The following is a 13749-nucleotide window of genomic DNA, read 5'->3' on the forward strand; positions in this document are numbered from 1 at the left end:
CCTAAGGAGAACACATTGCAAGTGAGTAATACCCCCTGAAAAAAGAGAGTAAGAAAAGAAGTATAGATTTGGATAAATATAAACCTTTTTTATTTTACTTCCATAGTTTCAGAAGTAAGAGACTAGATATTCTTTTTCCCCCTGAAATGCATTAGATGGATACTTCCAGAGGTGTGTGCTTTTATTATGCTATTCATTTGATTCATGATTCATAAAGCACCTTTGTAAGAGAGCTGGCCAGTGTTTAAGCCAACACACTGACTTTAAAGATATGCTTTGGCCATAATAATTCTCTGTGCTCTGACTAGAGCAGCAGGCAACACTGACAGAATTTAAACTCAGAGTCTTTCAAAGTAAAATTTGATAAAGAGAAGCTTACCAATATTGTTGGTAAAAATAAAAGGAAGACAAATACTAAGGGGAGAAGAAAGAAACAGAATTGTTCCCTTTGGAGCTATATTTTCAAAGAAAAATTGTTAGTCTTTTCATTCATGCCATTAAAGTATTTCCACTCCCCATCCTTAGAAAAAATAGCATTATACTGAGGAAGAAAAAGGTAGTCAGGTGTTGTTTTATTTTTAACTGGAACCAGAATACTGTGATTCTGATTAGTTATAGCAAGTTTTAAAATCTGAGAGCCTCATTCGAGCCAGGGATACATATGGGCTTTTGGTGGAAGGCGAGTCTGCCTGTTTATATTCTTCTTGACACAGTTCCAAGAGTGCTGGAGTCCAAAAATCACAGACAGCTCTGCTCTCCATTTGTTTTGATGAGTCGAGCAATTCACACAATGCAGATAAATTCTGTAAATGGTTTTTCTTATGTAATGGGCTTTTACTCTGTTTGGTAATATAATCAAAGAGGTAAATATTAGTGGTTAAAGCAGAATGAAATGGTGTAGACAAGGGGAGAACCTACTATGACTCAGCATTCTATCCCACTAGAGTTAAATGCTTTAAAACAAGTGTTTTTAGAGATTATTAAAAATTGTCTTAGTAACGAAAAGCGGTGTCTTTGGGGGCATAAATTTCATGTTTAAAATATATATTCAAGAGCTTTAAAAACATGCTAAGCTATGAATGAGGAAGGAAACATTTTGTGTTCAGTATAAGCAAAATTCTTCGGATTCTGTGTCTGGAGTCTTGGTTAGTAGTTGACATTATTGGTGACAGGTAATTAAAATATCATAAATATACCCTATTTTGCTAGAGCCTGTTAGGAAATGCTGCCTCAGCCTGTCGTCTGTCTTTTCTCTCTGTGATCTGGGCACCAGGCATGGAAATTGTACAGGCCTTCTTGAGAACATGGGAGTGGCCCTTTTCTTCACTTATTTTTTTTCTTCAAAAATAGTAACCACTTTTCAATGCATTGTGTTTTTCTCTTCTAATTCTCACAACAATACTTTATGGTAATCATACTATGTGGTGTTATTCCCATTTTGAAGATGTGTATGAGCTCTTAGTATTTCAGGAGGTTAGATGACTTACCCACAAGCTAAGAAAGTCCTATAGCCAAGACTAGAGTGCCCTAAAGTCTGTAACCTCTTGTTGCTGTTGTTAATATTGTATGGCTTTCTATACCAGCGAGATTGGATGACATCCAGAAATTAAGCTGGGCCAGTGCCCGAGATGCCAGGCCAATTGGCTTGGTTTCCAGAATTGATTGAGTCCAGCTGCTCACTCACGAGCCTGGGGGTGGGGATGAGAGGAATAGCTGAAAGAAAAACGTCTGATTTCTGTCTAGAGCTCTCTCCCTCTCTCCTATAGCACTGGCTGTTTGAGGGTAGAGATTGTGTCTTCTGTGGTTCTGGTAACTACTGAATGCAGTACTCGTAGAAAAAGAGAACAATTTACCTATCTCTGTAGTGCTCAGATCATTCAGCCATGAGTAAGTAATGCCTAATTGCATGGAGACTGCCATGAGGAATAACCAAATCACATTCACACACGATGCCAAAGAGCAGAGATAATAGCAGCATATTATATCTAATTAAATGCACCACTCAAGGCTGCTGGCCTCCCTGCCCTGGAGTTGACGTGTTGATAAAAATGACTTTCTGATGTTAAGTGTTCATTTCAGAAGAAATACTCTATATAATGAGAATATTTTCTATTTGGTTAATGAGGTGTTAATATATATGAGAAATTAGGGAAACTTCATTAAGGAATCCTAAAGAATAATATTTTACAAATATTTTACCATCAAATAGTATCATCTCAGAGTTGGAAGCATCCTTGGATGGTTCTGATGTCCCACCCTGAGTGGGAATTCTTTCTACAATGTCCTGAATGCACTATCTCCAGCCTCTATCCAGATCCCAATGTGGACAAAAACACATTTTAACAACAGTCAATTGTTACAGCTCTTAATACTGAATTGAGATCAACTCCCTCTAGTTTCTACCCATGCTAGTAGTTTTCTTTCTTTCTTTCTTTCTTTCTTTCTTTCTTTCTTTCTTTCTTTCTTTCTTTCTTTCTTTCTTTCTTTCTTTCTTTCTTTCTTTCTTTCTTTCTTTCTTTCTCTCTCTCTCTTTTTCTTTCTTTCTTTCTTTCAATCTTTCTTTTTAGTTAAACGGCTCTAAGCTTACTGGGCTGGCATTTACAAATTAAATTGAAAAATCAGTGTGTGGTATAAGGCATATGAGTGTTTAAACATGGTCTATGAATGGTCATTTGAACTGGATCTTTCAAAAAATGCACAAGGGATGAAGAAAAAATGAGAATACTTCATTTTCTCTCCTGATTTGTTCTATCATTAATTACCTTCATCACACTATTTTTTTTATTGTGGTAAAATATATGTAATATAAGGACTGTTATTTCGAGCATTTTAAAGCATACAATTGCATGGAATTAATTGCATTCATAATGCTGTGAGACCACCACCTCTATTTCCAAAACTTTTTGTCATCATAAACATAAACTCTGTAATCATGAAGCAATAGCTTCTCATTATTCCTTCTCCCTAATTTCTGGTAACCTCTAATCTACTTTTGGCTTTGATATTTTTTTCTTTTTGATTTATTTTTTCTTCATTGACCCTTGATAATTGTATATATTTCTGTCGTGCAATGTGATATTTGGGTACATTTATACAGTGTGTGGTGATCACTGTTTTGCTTGTCAAAATGAAATAGAGATCTCAGTTTTGGACTAACCTAGAATTCAAATGTGTGTGGGTATGTTTGCCATCTGGATGGGTGGGTTCATAAGGAGTGTGTTTTGATTAAAAAAAAAATTGAGGGGGCTTTAAAAGAAAGTGGTTTGTTTGAGCACCTGAAAGAGTATGGAAATGACGGGGACAGCACAGTGTCTGCCCGTCACCCTGTCCCTGCTTGAGAAGCTAGAGCTGCAGCCAGAAAGTAGAGGAACTCTTTTCATGAAGGACTCCATGAGCTATGAGAAAAAGTTAAGTACTCTGGCTTTACTGCAGGTTACAAAGTATAACTAAAGCAGGGAGAGAGACATTTTCCCCAGAGTCTCTTCGAGTCTCTGAAGGGAGTGGCACTTTGGGCATGGAAAATTTGCAGCTGGTGAACAGACAAGGAAGACTTCAAGGTTATTGCAATAGGGGAGAGAGATTGAACTCAACTCGGCTGAAACAGAAGGTGGGAGGATTTTTTAATGCTGGGTTCAGCTAGTGAAAAAGTACTGGAGGACATCAGGGGAGAGGTTGGTCACTGTGATTAGGCCATCTGTTTTTGCTAATTGGCACTTATGGAAGTTAGGTTCCTCTCCTCCCATGGAGACTGGGAGATAAGGGTGCTATCTTTCTTGACGATTGCATTTCAAAGGGATGGCTCTCAGGTCCTTGAGAAAGACATTCCTGGGGTACAAAACTAGTAAGAGGCTGAGAGAAAATTTAATCTCAAAGGGGCAGAGAAAGAATTTGCAATTGCAAGTTTTCTAAAGTAAATGCTCTAAGAAAAGGGGGATCAGGAACTTATATTCAGGAAAGAGGCTGTCAAAGTTTAGTCAAGCTGCAGGAACACTAAGGCAGTCTCGGCGGTAGCAGTGGCACTGAGAACACTGCCCTCACGTGGTTTCAAGGCACTAGCCATCACCAAAAAGACGAGCTGGGAGACTGTGAAAAAACAGGTCATAACTCATGAGATGTCTCTGGGACTCCTGGAAACTCGTGGAGAGGTTCACAAAAGGCCGAGAGTGTGTGTAATGCAGGTAGGGGCAAGACCAGTAAAATGTGGGTCATCGCCACTAATGTGATTCCACAAATAGCCAGTGACTGGCAAGGCCTGGGGAAGTACGGTGTTCTGAAGTGAAGCGTTTCAACCTGACATTGAACTTGTTACGCCCTTTAGTCCAGGAGTGCATCAACTGTGACATCTTGCTGCTTTGTCCTTCATAAAACGAGTGCTGTGGTAGAATGGAAATAACACTAGACAGACAGCTAGAAGACTCGAGTTTGTTTTTTAATTCTATGATACTAGCTAAATGGACTTAGATGACCACTCATCTCTCCAGGACTTCCTTATCAGGAAATTGGGGATAATATATCTACTTCACAGGGTTGTCATCAGGACTAAATCAATGTATGTGACATCCTTTGTAAAGCACTCTGTATGACAGGTCAGATGCCTGTCTTTGGATCTCTAATGTCTTATCCATTACTTAACCGCAGCCTTAATGTAACTCCAGTCATGTCTCTTCAGGACCATTGTAACTTTTCATATTTGGATCATTTCCCCTGTTCTCTTAATTTTTTTGAAACTCATTCCGGTTTCCATTAATTTAAGCAGTGTGTACATGTTTTAAATTGAACGTATCTCTCTATTTCATCTGTCATGTTTTACCTATCTCCCAGCTCTCCAAGTCTTGGACTTGGATTCCCTTCCTTTCTACAAAACTATCTCTCAGGAGGGCTTTTGTGATAAAATGAAAGTTAGTGGGAGTCTTGCCCCACGCACTCCTACTGAATACACATGGAACTGCTGTCATTTGCTCACCACTGCCAAGACACTTCAGTGTGTGGTTGGTGGATTCTATGTTCTTTATGCATCTGTTCAAATCTGTCTAAATTACACTATCTAGCCACAAGTTGTTTGATGCAACTATCTATCTATGTGTGATAAATCAATTCAGTTTATAGAATGTCTAAAGAAGATGTCAAAGAAAATTTTCTACTCTTTGATAGAAAGTGTGGGAGTAGACAAGAAAAAGAAATTATTATTGGGTTGGAAAGTTAAATGTTTGTTTACCAGAAAAAAAAAATGCTGACTTTAAAGGAATTGCGTATTTTTCCATTAAATCCTCAGGACAAAAAAACCCAACAATTTTGAGAGGACAATCTAAAGATGCAGTCGTAGTTACTTTGATATCGGGCCCTTGTTCTATAGTAATTTAGTCTGAACAAGACCCGAGTGTGTGCTATTCTCTGGCTTTACAGCCCTCTAACCGTAGGCACTGATGGCATTCATGATTATGAATTAAATAGGGCCAACTCTCGTCAGTAATTTGTTAGAAAATTCCCACAGAGATACCTATGGTGCTGCTGAACAATGATGTTGGTAGTGTGTTATTTTGCTTTAGGAAAAGCTACAGCTTTCCAACTTGGGGTTCACTGCCTGGTACTGGAAGCCTCTTCTCTACTTGATGTAAATTAAGCCTTGAGTACATTCTGCCTGGTATTGCAGTTAGCATCTGGGTCTTGACCAAATTCTAATTTGTGCAACTGCAGATTCCTTTAGAATAAAAGAAATACTCTCCGTCATATCTTAGCTTTGTTATATAATTTTGCTGGGGGTTGTTAAATCACTGTTGTATTCTGCCACTGTGCACAACCAGTGGGCTCTTAGAAATTTCAGCATGAGAGGCTCTCAAGAAAACACGAAAGTCTTTTAACATAAGGTTATCTCCAGGAGACTATTTTTGGTTTACTTATGTGATTGTACTTGAACAAATGTACTTTTCTTTAGGTCTACTTAATGTTTTTTTAAATCAATGGACTTTCCTGATAGATTTTCAGGTCTTGTGCTTTTAAATTCATTTTGAAGGGTGGAAGTTTCAAAGTGAGATATAAAGTGTTTGGTGAGATGAAAAAGTTAAAATATGATCAATTAGAAAAGTAATTTGCTGATCTGAATAATTTTCTGGAAATAAAACTAGTAGAAAGCTAGTATTGTTAAGTAAGAGAAAGTAAGATTTTTGAAGACAGCCACTGGATAGTCTAATGTTTTATTTATTGATGAAATCTTCCACATTTTGAAGAAAGTGTTAATTGAGGTGCACTTGGGTTCTTTGTGAAGTGGCATCAAAAGACTGCTTGATTTCACCAAGGTCACCAAACTACAGCTCACAGGCCAAATCAGGTCTACCACTTGTGTTTATAAATAAGGTTTTCATGGAGCATAGCCATGCCCATTTGCTTATGGATTTTCTATGACTGCTTTTATAGACACTGTATGGCCTGTAAAGCCTTAAGTACTTACTATCTGGCCCTTTCTAGAAAAAGTTGCTGACATCTGGTTTACACCATTAATTTGACCTTGTGAATCAAAGCCAAATGTGCACATCCTCTAAACTAAGGGTAAATGAAATCACATACTTGAGAAACAAACCTAGGAATTTCTCATCCCTTGGGCTCTGCCTAGACATTTGTGGCAACCATAAGCTTTACTTTCTCTTTCCTCCCTTTCTCAAGTTGGTGGGCCCCAGGTGTTATCTATGACTTACGGCACCAGCAATTTGGGTTTGGTAGACCGCATTGCTGGTACACAGACGGTATTTTTACCTAAACCCTTAGAATTCTTTTTTTTTTTTTTGCAGTAGCTTCACACTTTTGGATAGATGTTTATAATTGCCCTTCTGCTACAGTTTGCTCTTATGTTATAAAGCATGACAACATATTTCTTCTGTCTGATCATTGGCCAAAATTGATCACATACCCCTTTCTAAGCAATTATTGTAGACTAATCAGAATCTACACCTGGGTTTTGGAATGGGATTACTTACTCTTGCATTATTTGGGAGAAGGGTGGACACCTGGGTTGCCTATTCTCCATTTTCCCTTTCAGACATACACCTTCTCTGCCTATTTTATCTTGGGTTTCCCCCAAAAGCAGAACCTGATAAAACGGATTCATGCATGTAGTTAATTCTGGGAAGTGATCTCAGGGAACAGGAGTCAGGGAGCTAGGAGTATGAGAAGGTGGTAAAGCTAATCCAAGAGTGGAGTTATTGAGGTTGAGTGTTAGTTACTGCTATAGGCAACTGGGGCTCAATTTAGCTGAGAACCCTCCAAAGAACTGTGGGGATTTTGCCTCAGACTTGTTTGCTTAAGACATGGAAGAAGGTATATTTATTTACCAGTTGGTCAAGAATTGCCCCAGGGGCTGCTCACTTCCTTGACGACTTAAGCATGCTACAGAATGGCTAAGCAGGCTAGTCTCATGCAGGTGGCTCATGCAGTGGAGGCACAGAGTTCCTGAGACATAAGAGACATGCCGCAGAGCTGAGTCAAGTTGTTATTGCTGCAGCTGGTTGCGATAGCAATGACCAGAACAACTGGTGAGCCAAGAGGATGTGAGACATGGTATAGAATATATATGTCCCACTGCCCTTCCCACCTTGCTCTATACCTCAGGGGGCTTGGGTCACCCGAGCTCCTTTGCTATCTGGCATCTTATTGATTCTTGGTACCAGGAGGCATGGTAAGAAATCTAAAGGCAGGAGAATAGAATGGTTGGGGTATTTGTTCCCTTAGCTTTCTTCCTCCCTGCATTACCATGGTTTGTTCTTCTTGGCTATAACTCCTATTGGGGAGTCCTACTTCCATGGCTCCGACTTCTCTTTAGGTTTTGGTAACACCATTCTCTCTATACCAAAACCACAGCTTCTACCAGGAGGCCGTCTCCTGTGGCTATAGCTCTCCCCCACATTTAGTAACCTCTTGTCCCTCTTTTCCTTCAGGCCTGGCATAGGTTTTAGATCTCTGCTATTGCGAATCTTTGGAACCTGCCCAAACCATTCTAAATAGTTTTTTTCTTTAAACTTTCATCTATTAAATCCTCTGACTGTGCCTGCATTTTCTGCCCAAGCAAAATTGGGGTTTTGTTAGTAGTAACAAAGGGAGAACATTTTGGGTTTGGCATCTAAGAGTGTCCTCTATTTCTGTTATGAGGTCCAGGACCAAGGGAAAGCTTGCCACCAGTGTAATGGTTTCAGTACACTTAGAAAAATGGCATAGAGATGAAATTTCTTCTTCTGGGATAGCTTTCAGCTTCAGTGGTCCCCTACTTCCATATTTTGGGTTATTGAGCTGGTAATGCTATTTTTATTGCATTACTTTTTTCTTCTTGTAATAACACTATTTTTTCGATGTACAGGATTTAAACAATACAAAAAGTCATAAAGATAAAAGTGAAAATTTCCCTTAATTCAACTACTCATAGATAAACATTTTGGTGTGTATTCCTTCAGACTTTCTTGAATGGGTCTATAAAAGCAATTAGCACTTCAATTTTATATTTGGAAGGAGAACACTAACTGTAAAAAAGTGGGTGAGGTGAGATGAAAGGAGAATTAAGTCATTCTATTGTTGGGTAAGCCCCAGTCTGGATATATTTCTTATTAATCAAGGTTGTTGTGCAAACAAGATAAAAAAAAGAAATAGAAAAGAAAAAAAAAAGTGTATAATCTCCCTTCCCCCAAAAAAACATTACTCAGGAATGAAAGGAAGCCATACTTTACAAAAATATTTCGCATGAAATGTTGTATTTATGACAACTTAAATGTTCATGATGGGATGGTGAATACATTTATGATGTATTCATTTAGCAGAATTCTCTCTATGTTGTTATTAGAATGGGTAGAATGTTCTATGCTAATATGAAATGGTCTTCAAGATATATTAAGATAAAAAAGCAAGGCCTATATAATATGGTACAATTTATATTAAAAACAGAAAAGATAAATATATATTTATATGCTCAAGTATATGTAAACGATTTTTGGAAAGAAATGAGAAATTGTTAACATTTTATTACAGGAAAGGGGTAAAAACTTAGGATAAGAGGGAGATTTGCTTCTTATTAAATTTGCTTTAGTCATATTTTATTGCTTTTCATGTTCACATATTAATTATTCAAGTAGAAAGATTTACTACAGGAACACAATTACATCTTAATTGTGCATTCAACCTCAAGAAAAAAGAATCTCTGAAATTAAAGAAAGATGACATTAAAAAAGTGAAAATGAAGTTTCTACACAGTTGTAAATATAAAGGGAATTGGCAAGAAAAGTTTAAATTGTAAAGAAATTAAAAATGTAGTGAGAATATTAAAGTCTATGTTAGAAGCAGCACAAATAAAAATTATCTCTTTAGAGAAGTAACCTGTGACGTGGAAGGCATCTTTCAACAATTCTCTCAGGATTCAGAAGATAAGAATAAAGAGAGGAAGTTAACAAGAAAGAAGAGGATAGACATGAAAGTCAAAGAACTACAGAAAATTTCAAGAAGAGAGAACAAATTTAACAGAGCAAACATCAGGGTGTAATAGTATAAAATCTTCCTGAGAAGAATATAGTCAGCACATCAGGCAAATTGGGCAAAAAGAAAACAACACTGGCAAAATCTTTGAATTTCAATAGTAAACAAAGAATCTTCTGAGCGTCCAGAAAATCAAAGTAGAAAGAGATAAGACTGTTCTCAATCTTTTCTTGCATAACATTGAACATTACATGCCAGTGGAGCAATATCTATAGAATTGAAAGTAAATAAAAATAATTTGATATCTAAACATGAATTCTGTATTAAGTCATGTTATTATTCATGTTAAAGGAATCAGAGAAAGTTTTTACTTAATACATATTGATATATTTACATGAACTTTAGAAAATATATCCACGTATTACTACCGATTAAAAAAATTACTCAAAGATACACTTAAACTAAGACATTTTTAATTTTTATTCTTAACAAAACTCAGGAATTCTGTTCCTGAGAAGATGAAGTAGACATATTTTTCTTTATTTTTCCCACTAAGTTCAAGTAAAAACCCCAGACATTACATAAAAAACAAGCATAAGAAGACTCTGAAAGGTGGAGAGAAGAAGGTAGATTAGCTGGGGATCTTGGAACCCAAGGAATGACACAGTAGTAAGTTCCCTGGATTTTCTTTTTGCTTCTTATATCCCACACTTGGAGCTGAAGAAGCTGACAGCCCAGAAAAACCAAAGGGCACAGGTAAAGAAAAACTCCAACAAAAGCCTCCTCCCTCTAGCCAAAGGACCAAGAAAGGAGCAGCTTAGAAAGATAAAAACAAAAACAAAACCTTTAGGTTAAAAATGATTCTACTCTAGCCAAACACCACAGAAATTCTGTGACCACCAACCCCATCCACACCAACAAAGGTTGAGTGGGAATCTCTATTTTTGCCCTCACCAGACTGTGACAAGGTACCTCACCCCCTCTCCAGGTGATGTCAGAGAAGGCTGAGTAGGGAGTTGAGACTTTCATATCTGCTGGGTAGTAATAACGCCCAACCCACCCTGAGGTGTCAGTGGATACCATGTGGGAATCTTGAACTTCATCACCTGGCAGTAATGAGGCACCTCTGTCTCTCTTCCTGAAGTGGTGTCACAGGAGGCACAGTAGAGAGCAAGAACTTTCACCATTGTGCAGTGGTAAAAAGGCCACTTACACTCCCCATGATATCAATGGAGGTCATGAGGAACAACTTCACATATACAAATTCTACAATTTAGCACACTGCCCTAGTGCCTTGAGGACCACCCGGGGACCCAAGGTATGGAGCTGGGGACTAGATCCCCCCTCCCACAACTAGGCACACCACACCAGCGCCTCAGGGCCTGCCCAGTGACCTGAGGCATGGAGTGGGGACTGGACACTCCCCACAACCAAGCACACCAACAGCACAGAGGAACATGCCAAAAACATCACCTCTGTGTGGATGGCCCACCACAGCCACTACAATAACCATGGCTGCTGCGAAAGCAGCTAGACACCACAATCACCATGCAGATGGTCTGCCAGCTACTGGAGTGCATTGACACAAGGAGAGTCACCAGCAGAGATAAAGAAGAGGATGTCTCTTTCCACAGAGCCCATTTCAGAGTGACAGAAGAAGCATCTGCTCTATGATAATATTGGGGGACCTGATCATACCTCTCAGCATTGGACAGATCATCCAGGCAACAAATCAACAGAGTAACCATTATTCTTTCAGAAGGAGAGAAGAAATCTAGGATAATTAGAGGGGGGGAGGGGGAGGGAGAAGGGGATGGGGAGAGATTGGAAAAGGGGCATAAAGAATAATTATGATTTGTAACAATACATATGATAGTAATATTGATTTGATCAAAGTATCTTAATATTGAATCCCCAAAATATGTAGAATCAATTTTGATTCAATAAAAATTGCAAGCAATGCAGAAAAAGCATTTGACATAATTCAATACCCATTCATCACAAAGACTTTCAGAATAAATGGAAATAGAGGGGAACTTTCTCAATCTGATAAAGATCATGTACGAAAACCCTATAGTTAATATTTTACTATTAGAAAATATAGAAAGACTGAATGCTTTCCCCCAAGACTGAGAACAAGGTAAGGCTATCTGTGCTCATCACTCTTATTCAACATGGTGCTAGAAATTCTGGTCAGCGCAATAAGGTAAGAAAAAGAATTAAAAGTCATATGGATTGGAAAGGAAGAAAAAAACTGGTTTCTATTTTCAGATGATATAACTGTCTACAAAGAAATCCCTAGGAATCTACGCAAAAATTCCTAGAACAAATAAGTTCAGCAAAGTTGCAAGAGACAGACAGGCATTCAAAGATTATTGTATTTTAATTTTCTCCAAAAAAAAAAAAAAAAAAGAGAAAGAAATACTTATGTATAAATATATCAAAACATGAACAGGGCTTGCGTACTAAAAACTACAAAATACTTAAAAAAGAAATCAAAGAAGATCTAAATAACTGGAGAGACACACCGTGTTTTTAGATTGGAAGAATCAACATAGTAAAGATATCAATTCTTTTCAAATTGATATTTATATTTAATGCAATTCCTGTCATTATGCCAGATTTTTTTTTAGACATAGACAAGGTTATTCTTATATTTAAATGGAAAGTTAAAGGAATTAGAAGAGCTAACACAATTTGAAAAATCATACATTGGGAGGAACCAGTCTACCTAATTTCTATAGTAAACAAGACTGTGTTATGGGCAGAGGGATAAACATAGATCAGTGGACAGAAGAGAGAACCCAGATATCAACCCCCCAAAATATGCCCAACTGATTTTTGTCAAAGGTGCAAAAGCAATTCGATGGAGGAAAGTTAGCCTTTTCAACAAATGCTGCTGGAACAAATGGACATTCACAGAAAAAAATTGACATAAGTCTCACACTTTATGTAAATATTAACTCAAAATGTATCATGGACTTAATTATAAAATGTAAAATTACAAAAAAAAATAAGAGAAAATCTTTGAGATCTAGGGCTAGATTTGACAACAAAAATATGATCCATAAAAGGACAGTAGATAAACTGGTCTTTATCAAAATTAAAAAAATTTTTCTCTGTGAAAGACCCCCTTAAGTGGATAAAAAGATAAGCTACTTGCTGGAAGAAAAATATTTGCAAACCACAGTATGATAAAAAATTGATGTATAAAATATACAGAACTTTCAAAACTCAACAGTAAAGCAGAAATTAGCAATCCTATTAGAAACGGGCAAAAGTAGAGATAATTCACTGAATGGGATATGCAGATAGAAAATAAACACGTGAAAAGACTTTCAACATTATTAAGCATTAGAAAAGTGCAAATTAAAATATCAGTGTACAGTATACCTATCAGAACGGCAAAGTAAGAAACAGTGGCAACAACAAATTTCAAACTATGAATTTGCCTTTCGTTACAGCTTTGACAGTATACCATGCATTTTCTTAATATTTACCTTGCTATTGTTTCTTCTACTTTTAAGTCAAAGAGATTTGAATTTCTCTTTGACTTAAAAGTTTATAAGAAGCTGGTTTGTATTAATGATTGTTTGATATCAAATGAAGTTAAACAGAGTCATAAATTTATATAAGCCTCATGAGGACATGAGCCTTATATGCTCTTTTTGGAGCTGTTAGCTCAGAGCTGTGTCCTGAGCCTAGGACAGGTGATCAATAAATGTTTGTTAAATTGGTGTGTGAATGATTAAATAAGAGGAAGAATAAAAATAGAATTTGTGGGATAAAAAGAAATATTAATAGAACTGAAAATTCTAAGGCTTCCTACGGATGCTCAGGGCCACAGTCTTAAAGAGAATTGTGCCCTTTGCCCCTAAAGATGTGAAAATGAACAGATCAATGCAAATACTTTGTTTATAGGGGAACTTGTGAGCTAGCCTCTGGTGGGAATGGCCAGAGGCCTGTCTAATTGTCCATTTCTATAATATTTGGCATTTTCTGGGGGCAAAATTCATCACAGAAGGGAAACTCACCTCAATGTCAATGTAGTAGCCCTGCAAAAAAAAAAAAAAAGTCTCCCTCTTACTGTTTATGTTTGAAATCCTTTTAACAGATGCCAAAGTCTTCCATTTCAACCCCCAAATAAAACCTTCACGGTAACAAAGTGATTGACGTTTATTTCAAGGTTTATTACTGATGGCAAAACCTTTCTTAAACGCACAGTTTTATATAGGAGAAGGGTGCTGCACTGAGAAACTGAGAAGAGGAAGGGTTTCATTGCTGCAGGGAAGAACGTGGGATCAT

General features: G+C 37.3%; 1 pseudogene; it reads left to right on the top strand.

The window, feature by feature from the left end:
* Positions 1-3291: 3291 nt before the first annotated feature.
* The window catches only part of LOC134380940 (sorting nexin-5-like), a 52122-nt pseudogene continuing 41664 nt past the window's right edge, over positions 3292-13749 (top strand).

Source organism: Cynocephalus volans, chromosome 6 (genome assembly GCF_027409185.1).
Source record: "Cynocephalus volans isolate mCynVol1 chromosome 6, mCynVol1.pri, whole genome shotgun sequence".
In the NCBI taxonomy this organism is placed as follows: domain Eukaryota; kingdom Metazoa; phylum Chordata; class Mammalia; order Dermoptera; family Cynocephalidae; genus Cynocephalus; species Cynocephalus volans.